General features: G+C 35.4%; 1 pseudogene; it reads left to right on the plus strand.

The window, feature by feature from the left end:
• The first annotated feature begins 397 nt into the window (after positions 1 to 397).
• LOC146137978 (uncharacterized) lies at positions 398 to 3,887 on the plus strand (annotated as a pseudogene).
• The last annotated feature ends 13,273 nt before the right edge of the window (positions 3,888 to 17,160 follow it).

Raw genomic sequence — 17,160 nt, forward strand, 5'->3', positions numbered from 1 at the left:
AGTAAAAATAAGGAGAGTGGCGGGAATGAAAAACATGGAGAGGAGAAATAGGTACACTACTACCGGACAACACCACTATTTACAAGGATAGACCTACACCATAGAATGCTTTAGATATAAAAAAAAAACATAGAAATTGAACTTTAGAGCATGGGGGAAGTCCCGTTATTGAAACAGAGTTTTACACAAAATAAGAGGGTGGCAATAGTGACCCAATCAATTTTTTTCACGTGATCTTGTATCCACTCATGCGTTACGTTACTTTTACCGCGTTTACCACTTTTTTGACCTGAAAACGACGAAAGCACACACTCTTTCAAATACGAATTTTAAGAATATTAAAATGTTTTCATGTTTGATGAATTTCTTTGAGCCCAGAGAATATCGCAAATGTCGAATGTGTGTACCCACTCCGCGACAAATGCTGATGCAAGAAAGGTTGTCGTCAAACCCAGAGACACAGGTACTTGGTTTTAAAAATCACTTTACCTCTAAAGCAGCCTTTCTCAACCTGAAGTAAATCTTCGTTTTAGGGGGTAAATAATCTATTAATTAAATTATCCACATTAGTTGAAGGGACAGAAAAATTGTGCCAGCTGTGGTATTGATAGCCTGTAGACTTTCCTAGTCAAGATTAACTGCTAATTCTGAGCTAGAGAACCTATTTATTCTTTATCGTCTAGTGTCGGTAATGTGATGCTTCGCCATTGTTTATACTTTTTATTAGTTTATTGGCAACATCCTTGTCTCTTAGTTACTTCATTTGTCGTTGCCGAAAAACAAGGGCAGCCATCGCATTAAGTTTAACTGGTGTAATTTGTTAATTTCGTTTTTATTAATGAGAAACATTTTATATTTTGGGGTAAATTATAAAGGTTAAACATACGTTGAAGGTTAGTAACCGCTGCTCTAAAGTATATTTCTTGTTGATATAATATTGTAAAATAATTTTACAGGTGGTTCTTATATTACAAAGAGTAGTTTCCATGAACCCCAAAATTTAACTTTTACTTTGCAGATTTTTATTAAAGTCAAAAGAACAAATGTGGATTGCCAGAAAATAAATCCTTGTCAGGTAACTAGAGCACCCACCCACTGTATAAAGTTTTAGGTAACTTTAACTACTATGTTTGTATTAAGTGGTTTGCTTCCTATGATTCAGCTGAGCAGGCTGTTGAAGATTTTGAAATATCAACTTTGTCAAAATTTATTTTTTATAACAGCCGTTCCTTTGGTAAGTATTATTGCTTATTTGAAGGACCATGAAAGTTTTATAATTGGTTGGCGCTCGTCTAGAATCCTACCATATGTATTTTAACAGTATAAAAACAAGTTGTATAAGTTGAAATTGGAAGAAATAGGTAAATATGTTGGGATTAATTTATTAATAATACTTGACCCACCGAAGCCACACCCTAACCCAAATATTGTTAGCAACATAAACTCCCAGACGAAAATGTGGTAGGATTCTAGACCAGCACCAAATTAATTTGTTTTGATTTATTTTATTTACTGGGCAATCAGATATTGCCAAAAGTTGTGTGGAGTGGAAAGAGGATAAAGTCACTCCATACATTGTTGTGAAGCAAAAAACTTTAATATGCCAGCATGGAAAAGATTATAATAAGGCAAAAAATGAGAGACGCCGAAATAAGATTCCCCAGCATGTAAGTGATGGTGATATTTCACACAGTTTTAAAAACATTTTTAAAAAATAATAAAAACCACAGCTGTTAGATCACCCACAACCAACAAAGAAGCAGCTACTTATTCAAGTTTCCAAAAAAATGAATTGCAAAGCCAAAATCATTATAAAGGAGATAAAATTGCTTCCAGAATATAAGGTTGGTCACTTTTATTTACTACAGCAGGGGTCGGCAACCTTTCGTACTCAGTGTGCCAGTTTATAAATAGTGTCAAATTATCCACAACTCGCTAGCCAAACAATTTTCTATGTTTAGTTTGTCCAAAGTTGTCCATAAACTCTAAGTTATGTCACAATGCTGCAAATTACGGAACTGAAGTCTCTTAAGTTGATATAACATGCATGTTAAATCAATCGGCGTGCCCTGAAAAAAAATATCTCGCATAACACAAGTGGCGTGCATGTAAGGGGTGGCCGACCCCTGCTCATTATGTACTCGCCTCTAGACTAAATTACACTTGCTATAAACCCTGTAGTGTAAGTACTATTTTTCATTATCATGATTCCTCCACAGCAAGACAAAAATGTAACTCAACTGAAGCTTTCCAATTCGTCTGTCAAGTTATCAGAATAGGGTATATGGTTTCCCACAAGTCAAGACCATTCTGGACATGTTTTAGGAGAGGTATAAATATGTTACAGAATATCATTTGTTGGCTATGAAAATAATGTAGACCACAAGAGCTTCTTAGCCTTTTATGCTTGGTCATTTTTCTTTACCTTTACTCTAATTAAAATATAGAAGTAACAACAACATGTTTACTCTTGTTCCTATATGTTAAAATGTTTTACATCCTGGACGCTAAAATAAAGTTCACATGTAAATGTGGGTTATTTAGAGTTACGTAACACCCGACCAGTCCGACTTTAGTGCAGTTCTAAGCAAAAAGGTCTGTGACAATTAGGGCATCCAATGGCTGAAAAGTCTTGACTTTTAGACCTTGAGGTCTTTTCAATGCACTAATTGGACTTTCAGGTCTCCTGGCTTAGATAGAATTGAAAATATTCACGAAAAATTGACAAAAAATGTGAGATAGGATTAACAATACAGTATTATTAAACTTAATCTGTTATGCACATTTGAAGTCAAATTAGTACATTCTCCAAGGCCCAAAAGTTAGACTTTTTGATGCTTTTCATGCACTAATTGCCGTGGACCTATTTGCTTAGAACTGCACTAATTTCTGACGAGTCCAGTGTATTTCAAGTTAAAAAAGTTTTTTTATATTGAACATATTCAGGCAGCTGGATTCCTTCAAACAGTTGATAAAAGAATCATTTTGAAAATAAGCCAGATGGTAGATGAGGGAATAGCTATTACAGTGCTTTTAAAAAGAGAAAACTTTCAAAAATAGACCAGTCTATGTGGAAATGTTAGTGAACGAATGGAAGCAAGAAGCTGATCCACAAGATAATTTTTTATTTCGCCCTTACATTGCCAGCACTTCTACAAAACCAGAATTAGTTAATGACGAAACTGTTCCGGTAATTTCTGGTCAACAAATGTTGTTATTTGTGCATCAAATGGCTTGGCAAAGAAGACTTCTTCTGCGTTATGGACAAAATATATGTCTTTTGGATGCAACATACAAAACATCTAGATATGCTTTGCCATTGTTTTTTCTCTGTGTAAAAACTAATGTTGGATACCAGGTGGTTGGCAGCTTTATCCTACAAAATGAGAGACAGTCTGACATAGAAGAAGCACGAGGCGTTATCAAAAAATGGTGTCCACAATGGAAACCATCCTTCTTTATGACAGACAAGTGTGATGCTGAAATTAATGCCATTGAAAATGTTTTTACAGGTAGTTTTAACAGTTTGTTACAGTTGATTGGTCCAGGCTAAAGTTAGTCATCTAGTCTTAATAAAAATGTGCATCTAATTTAAGGTAAAGTATTTAAAAATTTTTGCTTATCCAGACTGCCGGGTTTTGATTTGTGACTTTCATCGAGAGCAGGCGTGGGAGCGATGGGTTAAAAGAGCTGATAACAATGTTGGAGATAACAGAGACATAGTGCTAGGCCTTGCTAGAGATGTAGCCAATTCCGAAAGCGAGGCTGCCTATGTTAGGTCTATTGAAAATTTTAGAGCGAACAATGTATGGAAGAAAAATACAAAGCTTCAGAAGTATTTTGACAATGAATGGCTGAGGCAGAAAGAGGTTAGTAGTAAAAATTAAATATACAAAGCAAGTTGTAACAATATATTGCAATGTTTTTTGTTAGCGATGGGTATGGTATGGCTTAATCGAGCTGACAATTTGAAAGTTCTCATACAAACTAATAATGGTGTGGAAAGGCAAAACAGAATTTTAAAAGAATGCCACATTCGATTCCGTACCGACAAATCACTGTCAGGCTTAGTAACTGTTTTGCACAAAGATTTTTTACCACAAGCCAAACAAAGGTAAATGATTCAAGTTTTATGTAAGTTAAAATAGCAAATATATATGGTAAGTCTTTTTTACTGTTCTAGATATGTGGAAACTAATCTACGATCTTCAAGTGCTTACAGAAAGTACAACGACAAAGTTCCAACCTTTTTGCAAAATCGGCCTAAACAAATAGTAAAATTTTGCATGAAACGGCTTGCTGAATCAACCAGTGTGCCACTCAGTAAAATTGCAAAAATCGATAATTTATTTTCTGTGGGTAGTACATCTACTGACGAAGTATATTCTGTAAAGTTTGGTTCCCAAAATGAATTCCCAAAGTGTACATGCTGTGATTTTCGGAAACATTTTTTACCATGTAAACACATGTTTGCAATTTTTAATTATTTTGATGATGTTTCCTGGTATACTTTGCCAAAGTGGTATTCGGAGTCCGTATACCTAACGTTAGACGAGGAAATCGTTAACACTATTGATGCTCCTTTAAATAGTTTTGATGATATTGAAAAACAAACTTTCACATCCTATCAAGTGAAAATTGATAACCCCTTAAACGGCAAAGACCTAATAGATGACAAGACAAGCCAGCATGAAGAAACTTCTGTAAAAGATTCCACTTTACCTAAAAATGATTTGCCAAATGTTGAAAATGTCAAAAGAATTGCAGATAAAGCCTTTCAAATCAAATCTTTAGCATATGATGTTAGTTCACAAAAAACTTTAGCTCAAGTGGAAACATATCTTGATGCAGCAATAGAAGAACTAACAAAGGCTTGCAAATATGAAGCTGGACTAAGAGTGACCAAAACAGAAGACAGATTATTAAAACAAAAACTTCCACAAAAAGGTCCCACAGTTGATTCGCGAAAATCTGAAATCTCTGTTCCTAAAAGAAAATCCCTGAAGGTGAAAAGAAGGAACCCCTTAACAGTTCCTCATAACGATGAGCTACCCAGAAAACATATGTATCCAGATCTGGGGCTCATGCAAATTTAATGAAAAATCTATGTTCTGTCACAACATTATTCCCTTCAGTGTCAGTTCAGGAAAACGCTTCTTGTGTCACGAAAAAAACACCTTCTGAAAATTTATATTCAAAACTTTCCCCGAATGAGGTGGTTCATCCGAAAAAAAAAATCTTGGGAAAAGAATTACACCACATTTTGAGATTATGAAACACTATTGTCGCATTGATCAAACTGTTTTAATGAGTGGTCCACACTCTCTATCTTTGTTGCAGCTTAAATCCATTGAGCCACATTTAAGCAAAGGGGAAAAGCTTGTTCTTAAATCTCATGATAAAAGTTTTCGGACTGGTTGGCTGTATGATGAAATTGTTAATGGATTTATGTGGAAACTGAGTCAACAGCACAGCAACACCTTATATGTGTCTTCGATGGTCGCTCTAGTTTTACAGCAGAAGGGGTCAATCCAAACATTATGGTCAGAAATATCACTTTCTGACAAAAAGTGGATATTTATTCCATGGAATCCCAGTGGTCGCCATTGGATATTACTTGTTGTTAATATTGAAAAGCGAAGTTTATTGTACCTTGACCCAGCACAGATGACTTGCATCCAGACAAGCATATTTGTGAAAAATGCCATGGCATTTGTCAATGACCTTATGACTCAGAAGTTTGGCTTTTGTCTTACTTCTGTGGAAAGCAGCCCTCGTACCCTGCAGCCAGACACTGAGAGCTGTGGAGTTTATGTATGCATGTATGCAAGCTGGCTTTCCACCAATAAGAGTCTAGTGCAGTCTGGTACGGTACATGCATTTCGTCAGCAAGTATACAATGTAGTTGCTGGAGCATGTCTGAAAGGCCAACTGAAGCCTAACAACTGCAAACTGTGCAGCAACACTGAAAAAGTGGATTGGGTCAAGTGTACACGATGTCCTCAATGGTTCCATACTGACTGTACTGGGATGACATTGGAACAAGCAGCAAGTGAAAACTTCTTTGTATGTCCTAATGTAGCACAAGTGGTGGGATAACAGGTGAAATAATTTCAATCAATGTCACCTGTTAAGCCAGTTTTTAAATATCTTTTGATTTCACAACCTTTACTCTTTGTCTGCAAATCAGCTTCTCTTTTTACAAATTTTTTTACAAATCTATTTGTTCTTTCTGCTCTTCGTTAGCAAATTAGCCTTGCTTCACCAATCAATCTTCAATCATCTTTTTACAAAACAATTGTTTTTTCAGCTCTTCTTCTGCAAATCAGCGTGTCTTTTTATTCATTTTTTTACAAATCAATTGTTCTTTCAGCTCTTTGTCCGCAAATCAGCCTTGTTCCACTAATCAATCAATTAATCAATCTCCAATCATTCTTTTGCAAATCAGTTGTTCTTTCAGCTCTTCGTCAGCAAATCAGCCTTGCTACACCAATCAACCTCTTTTCAATCATTTTTTTACAAATCTATTGTTCTTTCAGCTCTTTGTCAGCAAATCAGCCTTGCTACACCAATCAACCTCTTTTCAATCATTTTTTTACAAATCAATTGCTCTTTCAGCTCTTCGTCAGCAAATCAGCCTTGCTACACCAATCGACCTCTTTTCAATCATTTTTTTACAAATCTATTGTTCTTTCAGCTCTTTGTCAGCAAATCAGCCTTGCTACACCAATCAACCTCTTTTCAATCATTTTTTTACAAATCAATTGCTCTTTCAGCTCTTCGTCAGCAAATAAGCCTTGCTACACCAATCAACCTCTTTTCAATCATTTTTTTACAAATCAATTGCTCTTTCAGCTCTTCGTCAGCAAATCAGCCTTGCTCCATCAAATCAACCCTTTTCTTAAAATACAGACCATCTTCACTACAAACGAATGCTCCTTATTTTTGTTCTACAATCTAAAGTTCTACAATCCAAAGCTTAAAAGTTCTACAATCCAAAGTTGTACAAGTTCTACAATCTAAAGTTCTACATCAGATCTGCAACTGGAATCTCTGTATTCTGTGGAATAATACTTGTTTTTTTTATTGTAATACTTTTTGTTGATTTCAAATGTTGTAGTGTGTACACTTTCTATGTATTGCATCTTATGTTTATTTGCTTGTTGTTATTTGAAAATATACAACTGTGTCGTATCGAAAATAAAATCCAAACTACCAAAATATGTGTGGAATTTAATACCCCTCGACAACTATTCAGTCAGATGGTAAACAACCGGATGTTGTACAGCTGAAAGCTCTATATTCACAAGTTCAACATTCTACAACATTATAAATAATTGTTTTGTGTATATTTTTGTTATCATACTTTTGTTTGCAATATGTCTTGTTTTATTATGTTCATCTATAAATTGAGGTGTAATTTTGTTTACAAAAGTTAATTTATTTATTTGCTGGTTGCTTACTTTTTTAAATTTTACAACTGTGTTGTATCGAAAATAAATGTCTATTTACATGAAAAGTGTGTTCAATTTTGATGCCTCTTATTCAACAACTCTGTTGAAAGTTCTATCATCCGAAGTATATATAACCAGAAGTTCTACAGCCAGAAGTTTGAGAATCAGAATTTCTACAATCAAAAGTTCTTTGGACCAAAGTTTTGATAATCAGAAGTTTTCCAATCAGAAGTTATACAACTGGAATTTCTACATTTGGAACTCTGCAATTGGAAGTTCTACAATTAGGATTTTCTCAATCGGAAGTTGTAGAATTGAAACTTCAAAAATGAAATATATTTTTGGAAGTTCCACAGAACTAATATTTAAATGTTCTACAATGGAAAGATGTGAAATGCATCTGCATGTAAGTTTTATTATTGTATATGTGATGTAAATCAGGGTAATTTGTTAGTCACTGCAATTTATTTCAGGTATGAATGAGTCGTTGAAAAAGAGTAATTTATTTTGATTGAAATTATGCTCTCACAGTCAAAATAGGTCATTCTCTGTGCACTTTAAATAAATATAGTCTACTCAGCTATATATTTGAAGTGAAGGTTTAATAACCATGTAAGTAATTAATTGTATATTATACAGTGTTTAAAACTGCACTTACATATTGCATTTATTTTACTTAGAAATGAGTTGTTGAAAAAAGGTGATTCATTTTGATGAAATCGTGCTATTGCTGTCAACATGGATCATTTTGTGCACTTGAAATATAGTCTACTCAGCTATATGTTTTGAACTTGGATATATTTAGTCATGCATGTAAGTTGTTTTAGTTTTATAAAATACACATGTAACAGGTTGATAACTTGATACTCTTTGCATATAAGATATAACAGGGGATAGGATTTTATTTTTTTACACTTTTTATAATAGGTCTCTAAGTGCCTGTGGCTTTAGGCAATGGTGTGATATATAGTTTTTGTCTTTCACAAACTAGCTAATTTCCTTTTTTCAAAGTTGTATTTTTTCATTAGAAATACACTACCAGTCATCAGCTTTCAACTGAAAAGGGTCACACATCGACTTTGCAAATTTTCACAATGGGCTTTATAAACGGCTCTTTTTAGAGCCAAAACTACAAACCGGCTCTTAAGGGCCAAAACTTTTACTTCTGTTTAATAAAAAAAATGTTTTTTGTTTATTTTCAAGAGCACTTTTAAAAAAAAACGTTTTTTGGGCAATTAAATAGTTTTGATCTACCTCTATCTTAACAAATTCAAATATATTTTCAATTGTTAAGTTTAAGATATGCAAATTAAATAAATATCGTTGTTTACCTGGGTATATGAGGTTTTGAGGAGCATTGAAATACTTTGCATGATTTGTTTATTGATTTGCATTATGTTAATTTGCTCTTGTCTACATAGGGTTTTAGTTATGCATGTTATTTGAGTTAATTATGCATGTTATTTTGGTTTTAAATCGTAATTTGTTGCATGATTAGTGCCATGGTGTTTAAACAGAGCTTGGGGGAACCTGCTTCTAAATATTTTTTGAATGCTGTTCAATTTTGAACAACTTTAAAGTGGTATGATCAGCAATGACACTGTAATGTGGAGCATAAACTGCATGATGATACTTTGCAAATATCAACAAAAAGTTAACTTTCATGGTTGCTGTGCAAATTTATATCTGACGTTTATGCCAATAAAACAATAAAAAATACTTATCTTTCAGTGCATATTGTTAAAAGCTAATGACGCGATATGCTGTTGCAGCTGGATTAATTTTTGAAAAGGTGTACATAACTGTTGGATTTACATTAGTTTGTTTGGTTTTAATTTGCTGTTTACGTTTTTTTAAGTTACTTATTGACATTTTAAAACCACTTTTGTGTACTAATTTGGTTTGTTTTTGAGGTGGCTGATTTACACTTCCATAACACCCGCAGTAATGTACTAATGTTTTTTTGAAAAAAACATGTTACTGTTGCATTCATGTTGTTTATACAATGGTTTGTAAATTTAGAATCTTTGTGTTAATAAATTACCACGCTATTGATTTGCTGCTAATCTTCTTTAAGTTAAGGCAGAGAAGACCCGAGGCTTGGTTCACCAAAAAGTATTGCTTTGTGCACCAGGAAAAGGGGTCATTACATAAATTGTCATCGCCGAAATTTCAGACCTCGATAGTGGTTTAAAAATATTTTCTTTGATAAGAATTAATGCTAACCTTCATTAATATTTGTAGGTATGAAACTATTTTCAAAACAAAAAATCATGGAAATTAATCATACTTATCTCTCAATTAGTTGTAAAGGTATGAGTTGTAAAGCTTACTTATTCAATTTAAAATAACATGAGGTTTATGTGTTTAACGCACCAAAGTTTAAAATGCTTAGGACCTCAAAATGGCATGTTCAAGTCCCGAGTAGAACCTATCCTCTTGGACTAGCTTTAACGTGCGTGTATCTGAATAAAAAAAAGTAGGATTTGTCAAGCACACTGTTTTGATCAAAATCGTTAACGTACAGAGATTTAGTGGGGATTAGTCTACTGAAAAAGTTGTATTTATTTTAAGTATACTAAAATTATTACATAAATGTAAGCTTTCTCGATGCTATGTTGTTTTAAAATACCAGCTTGTGGCGCGTTTATGTAGACATTGCGTGACTGGAATAGTGAATATACCGATTCCCCAACTGGGAGTTTATTAAATTTGATATGGAAGTAACGTCACAGTTGAGTGGCAACAAGATCACGTGAAAAAAATTGATTGGGTCACTATAGCCACCAAATAAGAGGATACTGTGCTGCATTTTGAGGCAGCAAAGGATTATACAGAAGAGAACGAAGTACATCAAGAAAAAAAAATAAAAAAATAGGAGACATATAAAAAAAAGGAAACCACAGGCCCTAAAAGGGTGGGTAGAGAGAACTACTCATTGAGAGTCTCGTTATGTTGTTTTTGTAAAATATGTTATTTTCAAAAATCTGCATCAGATATTATGTTATATATTTATGTGTAATAAGGGCAGCAGCAGCAGCAGTAGCAGCAGCAGGGCAAGGCGATAAGAGGATACAATCTTGATAGTGGCAGGTAAGTGTTGATAATTTATTATAGGTTATTGCGAGCGGTATTATTTTTGTCTTCCACATCTAAATTTTGACAATTTTGTTAAAATTTTCATTGCCTATTTTTTCTTTAATGTCTGAAATTGCAGTTTTAAATTTACATTTTATCTTCCAGGTGTTTTGTTCTATAAATTTTTGTTGGTCAAATATATATTCGTTTTCTTTGTCCTGGACTTGTTTTTGCTTATAAATTTGATGTTTAAATATAATAAGTAATTTTAGATTAATATAGTTTGATTCAAAATTGTGTTGATTTTGGTTAAAGATTATTGCATTCTTGTCCGGGAGGAAAGTGTTTTGGTAATTTTGTATAATGAATTGATTAAGGTTTTTCAAAATTGTAAAGATGTGTATTAAGTTATCGTTATTTATTTTACAAAATTTACAATTAAGTTTTCGAATGATGCCTGATGAGAATTTATATTGTTCTTTGTTTTTCAGATCTTCGCCCCATAGGAGACCGTCATTTGCAATAAGGTACGAGATTTCTCTATCTTGATTATTAAAAATTTGTTTTGAAGTTTCTGTTTTTAAGAGTACCTTCTCCCAGTTTATTTCTTGTTCTGTGTTTTCTAGTTTTATTTTGTTTGTTGTTGGATTTATATTTTTTAATTCTATATATAGTGATTTCATTTTGGAGGTTTCCCATTCAAAGTCTTTGTTGTATTTCCCTATAGTGTTTTAGTATGTATTTCCAGGTGTTATTTGGGGTGAAGCTTTTTGGGAAAAAATTATTGAAAAGTTTGTTGTTAATTTGTCTAATATTGAAGCCAAGCTGGTATCGTGCCCAGGTTTGATAAATTTGTACCGGGATTTCGATTAATTTTAGATATCTAATCCGTTCGAGCTGTGCCGCAATTATTTTTTTTCTATGTTTATCATTCTTAAACCCCCCTTTTTATATTCTAGATATGTTTTTTTTCTATTAATTAGTTCCCATTTTTTGGGGTACCATAGAAATTGAGATATTATGGATTGAAGTTCCTGAACATATTTTTGCGTCGGGATAATTATGCGGGCTATGTGAAGGATTTTAGATATTAGGAGGGAGTTTATTATGTTTATTTTGCCGATCATGGTAAGTTTAATTTTTTTATATTTTTCTATTGTCCCGAGGATCCTACTTTTTGCTATGTTCCAGTTTATGTCGCGTATTTGGTTTGTTTCATTATATTTTATACCTAGTATTTTAACTTCATGGGTGAGGTATTGGTTGTACTTGGGAAACCAGTTATTTTTTCATATATGTCTAAGGTTTTAAATAAATGATCTACACTATTTTGGTCCGAAATGAAGAATGTATTATTATCATCAGCATATTGTTGAATTTTTATGGTTGTTTTTCCAATTTTAAAGCCTGTAATTTGTTTATTATTTTTAACGAGATATGCTAACACCTGTCCTATGCAGATATAGAGTAACATCGAAAGGGAGCAGCCCTGACGGACTCCGCGTTGTATTTTAATTTCGGGTGAGTTTTTACCATTGATTTCAATTTTACTAACTATGTTTTTATAAAGTATGGCGACCCATTTTATTGTTTCTTCGGTTACATTTAATTTTACTAAAAGTTTTTGTATTAGTTTATGGTCCGCTTTATCGAAAGCTTTCTCAAAGTCAGTAGTAATGAGCAAAGCCAGATTGGTGTTTTTTGTTTTACTATATTCTATCGCTGCGTTAATGTTATAATGTATTTCTTGTATTTGCCTATTTTTAAGTCCGCACTTTTGTGATAAGTCAATTTGGGGTGCGAGTCTAGTTGATATGATTTTACTTCGAATTTTGTAATCCGAGTTGAGTAGTTTTTGTAATCCGAGTTTGAGTACCTTTTTTGGGTATTAATTTTGTTATTGCCAATTTCATATTTTGTGTCATTTCTTGTTTTAGATAAATATTTGTGTATAGTTCTACTATGTGTTCGGATAAATTTGGGTAAAAAGTTTTAAAAAATTCGTTGGTAAGCCCGTCAGAGCCGGGGGATGAGTTATTATTGTAGGAAAGGATGGCATTTTTAATTTCGATTTTAGTTATAAAATTTGGGTGTTCTATTTTATCTATGTTTTCATTTTTGTTATCAATTTGGTTTTTCTTTTCCCATAGGTTTTTATAAAATTTTAAAATTATCTTTTCGATGTCTAACTGGTTTGTTTTGGTTTGTCCCGTGTCATTTTTAAAATTATATATACCTAATTTGGTTGCGTGGTTTTGTTCCATTTTAAAGAATTCTTGCGTTGGTTTTTCGCTGTCATCTATGTTTTTATTCGCGCTCTAATTTTATGTCCAAGGTATTTTTGTTTTTCAAATTCTTTCAGTTGCTTTTTAATATTAAGGTATGTGATATTTTTGGTTAGGTCTGTTTCAGTCAAGTTTTGTTGTAATTCTTCTAAATGGTTTTCGAGAGTATGTTTTGTCTTCTGTTGTTGTTTATGTTTTTGTTGTGCGTATTTTATGGTTTGTTTTTTGATCGTTTTTTTTTAGAGTTTCCCACCATATTTGTATATTGCCATATTGGTCTTTTTCCATGGAGTATTGGTGTATTATTTCTCTTATTGTTAAAATGTAGTTAGAGTCTTGTAGGAGGTTGTTATTTAATTTCCAATTTCCTTTTCCATATTTTTCGGGTTGGTTAATTTGGAGTCCAATTGTTGGTGAATTTGTATGATCTGTGAAGGTTGTTAAATTGTAGTTTGCGTGTGTTAACTTATTTATTAGATGTTTTTTAATGTAGATTCTATCGATCCTTGTTGCCGAGTTGTGTGTGATGTGTGAGTAGGTTTTGGTGTGCGGGTTATGATGTCGGTATGAGTCTATGAGGTCTTGTTCTATTATTATTTTCTTCCAGTTTATTTCGTCGCATCTGTTTTGTATCTTTTTCGTGATCGTGTCTATTTGTTTATATGTAAAGTTAATTTCGCCTGCTATTATTTTATTATCCGTGTTTTGTTTTTTAATGTATTTCGCTATGCTGTTTTGTTGTAATTGTCTCATTTGGTGGTGTGGGCCTGATTGTAAGTATGCATTTATGATTACGAGTTTTTTATTGTTTTGTTCGTCGTGTAGTTTTATTGCGTGTATTCGGTTTTCTCGTATTATGTCGTGTTCAATCTTGTAGTTGTTTTGTATTTTATTTGTCGCTCATTTCGTTTTAGGGCGGGGTCGCTATTTATGAAAGCTAATAAATTATATTTTTTTAAGAATTCTTCAAAGTGTGGTCCGGTTTTATTTGTTTCCTGTAGGACAAGAATGTTTAGTTTGTGTTTTTTGATGTAATTTAGTATTTGGTCAAATTTTTGGGTAATACCCTGAATGTTTACTGAGCCTATGTTTACGGCCATTTTAGATGTGGAAGGGTGAGGCATGGGGGCGATTTAGTACATAGAATAGGAGGGGGGAGTGGATAGAGGAGAGGAAGGAGGAGGAGAAGGGGAAGGGAGAGAGTTAGTATTCTATCGTCTGGTGATGCTCGCTCCAGCGGTCGCACAGGGGGACGTGTGGGGTCGATAAGAAAGGTGAGCTTGATGGGTTAGGTGGAGGAGATATGCCCGGGGGAGTGGTGGCGTCATTTTTGGTTTTCTTTTGGTGGTCTTGTGGTGAGGGTGTGTCGCGTTCTTTTCTTTTTGAGGTTCCTGGTTTTTAGATGTTGATTGTGGTTGGTTGGTTTCATTGGCGTTTTCTTTTTCCAGGGAGGCTCGCCGTTTTTTTTCGTCGCGCTCCTTGATTTGTATTTTCGTAGGTCGAAATTGTCTTCCATTTTCAATCCAGATTTCCTCTTTAATGTTGATCCTTCAGAGGGATGATAGGTTTTTTTTCGGGTTTTCGAGGTGGGAGTTCTTCTGATTTTTCCTAGTCGTTTTCGTTTGGGTTTTCAGAGTCATCCGGGGGGGTGGCGGGGGGTTTTGGGTTTGTATTCCTGGTTGGGCTGGGATGTCCGTTTCGAAGGCGTCGAATAGGTTTAGGAGTTGTACTTCATCCGAATGACTGGGTTCCAGGTTTTGTTTCGGAGGGTCCTGGGGATCTTCTGGTTCTTCCGTACTCGCTGGTTGTTCATGATTTTGTGGTCTATTTTCGGGGTCGTCCTGCGGTTGGTTGTTGATTGTGGGTTCTGTAGGATGTTGAAGATGCCTTACTTGTTGCCAAGTGCGTCGGTATTCTGTGTTTTGGGACGTGGAGGGTGAGTTTGCAAGCTGAGTGGGATGTTGGCTTGTGGCTGGTGAGGATGTGTGTTTTTCTATGACCCCCAGTAGGTTGTTAATGGTAGCTTGTTGTTGGAGTGGGGGGAATTCAGTAAGGTTGGGTTCGTCCATGGGGTTTGGGTTGTGTTTGGGAGGTGGTGGGTTCGGGCATCGATTTGCCCAATGCCCTTTTCGGCCACATTTTTGGCAGTGCGGGCCAGAGTCGTCTCCTGGTCGTATGATTCGGATCCTATTTCCTTGGATATTAATTTCAGTTGGGATGTTTCCCATGTTTATTTTTCCAAAAAAGACATGAACGAAACCATTACGGAAGGTCGGTTGGTTTTTATGGACGCATTGATAAATGCGTTTTACGCTTCCCCATCCATAGTGGGAAGCGATTGCGGCTATGTCATCCTGCTCCCACTCGCAGGGTATGGGTACCATTGTGACCTTGGTTAGTGGAGTTGGGGGCGGCATCGCAGTGTTGGTTATATTATATTCGTTTTTACATATGTTTTTTGGTTCTTTAAAGTCTAATAGAATTTGTTTTGCTTGTTCCTCGGTCTCGAGTGTGATTTGGAAAACGCAATAGTTTCGGTTAATGGTGCGCACACCGGTTGTGTTTTCCTTGTAAGAAAGGAGGGCGACATCTATTTCAAATAGGTATAGAAAGTCTTCTAAGGAGAACGCTTCCTCAGAGAATATACGAAAATTTATTGATCGCTTTAGGCTCAGGCGATCCATGATTTTTTTTTTGGGGGGTTTGTGGTGCTCACCAGAGGAAGCAAGAATTTGCTTCTACACTCTAGTGTGGAGCACGAGTTAGTGTAGGGTGCAACACCTACAACACATGTTGCACCAAGAGAAAAGTACAGCGAAAAGTGTTACGACAAAAGACAGTATGAAAAGGTGACCACTAAGAGGCGCTATGGTTAGTTGGAGAAAAAAGGGCAGCGCTTCGCCCTTCTAGTTAAAGCCTCTAACGGCGGGGCAATCAAGCCCAATCAGTGACGTCACACAGGTGACGTAACTAACTGGCTTGGCGAGAAAAGGCGAAAAAACGTACAAGTATAACTACAAGAAGGTCAAGTGTTTACGTTGAGGTTAGAAACTATGCCCAAACCACTAAGGGGGGGCAGAGAGCGGCTTAGAGCCTGCAAAGTGACAAAAGAGGGGGCTTATGGCCAGGTAAAAAGGGTATGCAACCTTCCTTGGCAGGGGGCCTAAAGCCCCTTAAGGCCAACAAAATAAGTCAAAAAAGTTCGTAAAATACGCTCGCTGACTGCTGCTGATAGTCTAGATTCAGACGTAAGACGAGCAAAGTCCGGTGGAACTATGCTTACCTTAATTCGAATGAATCTTACCTTAATTCAAATGAATACTGTAAGAAGGTTACAGAGGGAAAATCGACGGCCCACTTTCGTGTCCAGGGCACAGCTGGTCGAAGCGCTACCGGCCCGGTCAATTTTGACCATCACACGGTGGCGTGAAGGGTAAATATTGCAGCCCCCACCCTTCAGTAGTAAGGGAATAGGATGGAAAATAACCCAACTTACCGAGGATTGCTCCATACAGCTTAGAAAGTAACCAAAAAAAGACTTGATGAGCCAGCAGCCTGCCCAGTTGCACAGGTGCAGGCTGTTCATAAGGTAATTGGCGTTCGCCACGGGTGGTGGGTATATTCACTAATTAGGCCCTAGTTAACAAGCAGCGGTTAATTACTAGGTACAGTTACTGCTTGTATGCATGTTTGTTGATTAAAAAATAGAAACCAGTGGTCCCATATTTTTTTGTATGTTTTCTTTATTGATAAGAGTGAAAGGAAATTACATTCGTTCGAAGAAGATACAACGTAAAGTAAAAAAGGCGGAGGCGGTATGATAAACGATATTTGCGGTAGAGGTAGTGGGTAAGCCCATCTACATGTAGTAGGGGGAGAAGAAGAGGCGATAAAAACCGTTTTAAGGGTAGTACTATACTCCCTTTGTAGGTTTGTTTGCCAGACCTAGACACAGGATAAAAAGGAGCGATAAATATACAGTTACGTTGGAAATTCAGTTTGGTGGCTTAGGGCCAGGTAGTTAGGGTATGAACCCGGTCCTAGACTACTCTATAGCGAGGCGATTACATTAGGCACAATTTTTATTAGAATGCGGTTACATCATAACGGTGGCGCATATTTACACAAATACACACTGGGCGGAATAGATGCAGTTGGTACGGACAGTGGCTTTGGGGACTAGGTAGATAGGGTATGAGCCCGGTCCTATACTACTCTATGGTGTGGGCGATTATCTGATACTGAAATACAGCATTGTATTTGAACCTGCTTGGGGAGAGATATTTTTTATTTGAGCGTGAGGGCCGTGTAGATGTGACTTTTAGCATAGCTTTGTGACTTGT

The sequence above is a fragment of the Ascidiella aspersa genome, chromosome 7 (assembly GCF_963924565.1).
Source record: "Ascidiella aspersa chromosome 7, kaAscAspe10.2, whole genome shotgun sequence".
Taxonomy (NCBI): Eukaryota; Metazoa; Chordata; class Ascidiacea; order Phlebobranchia; family Ascidiidae; genus Ascidiella; species Ascidiella aspersa.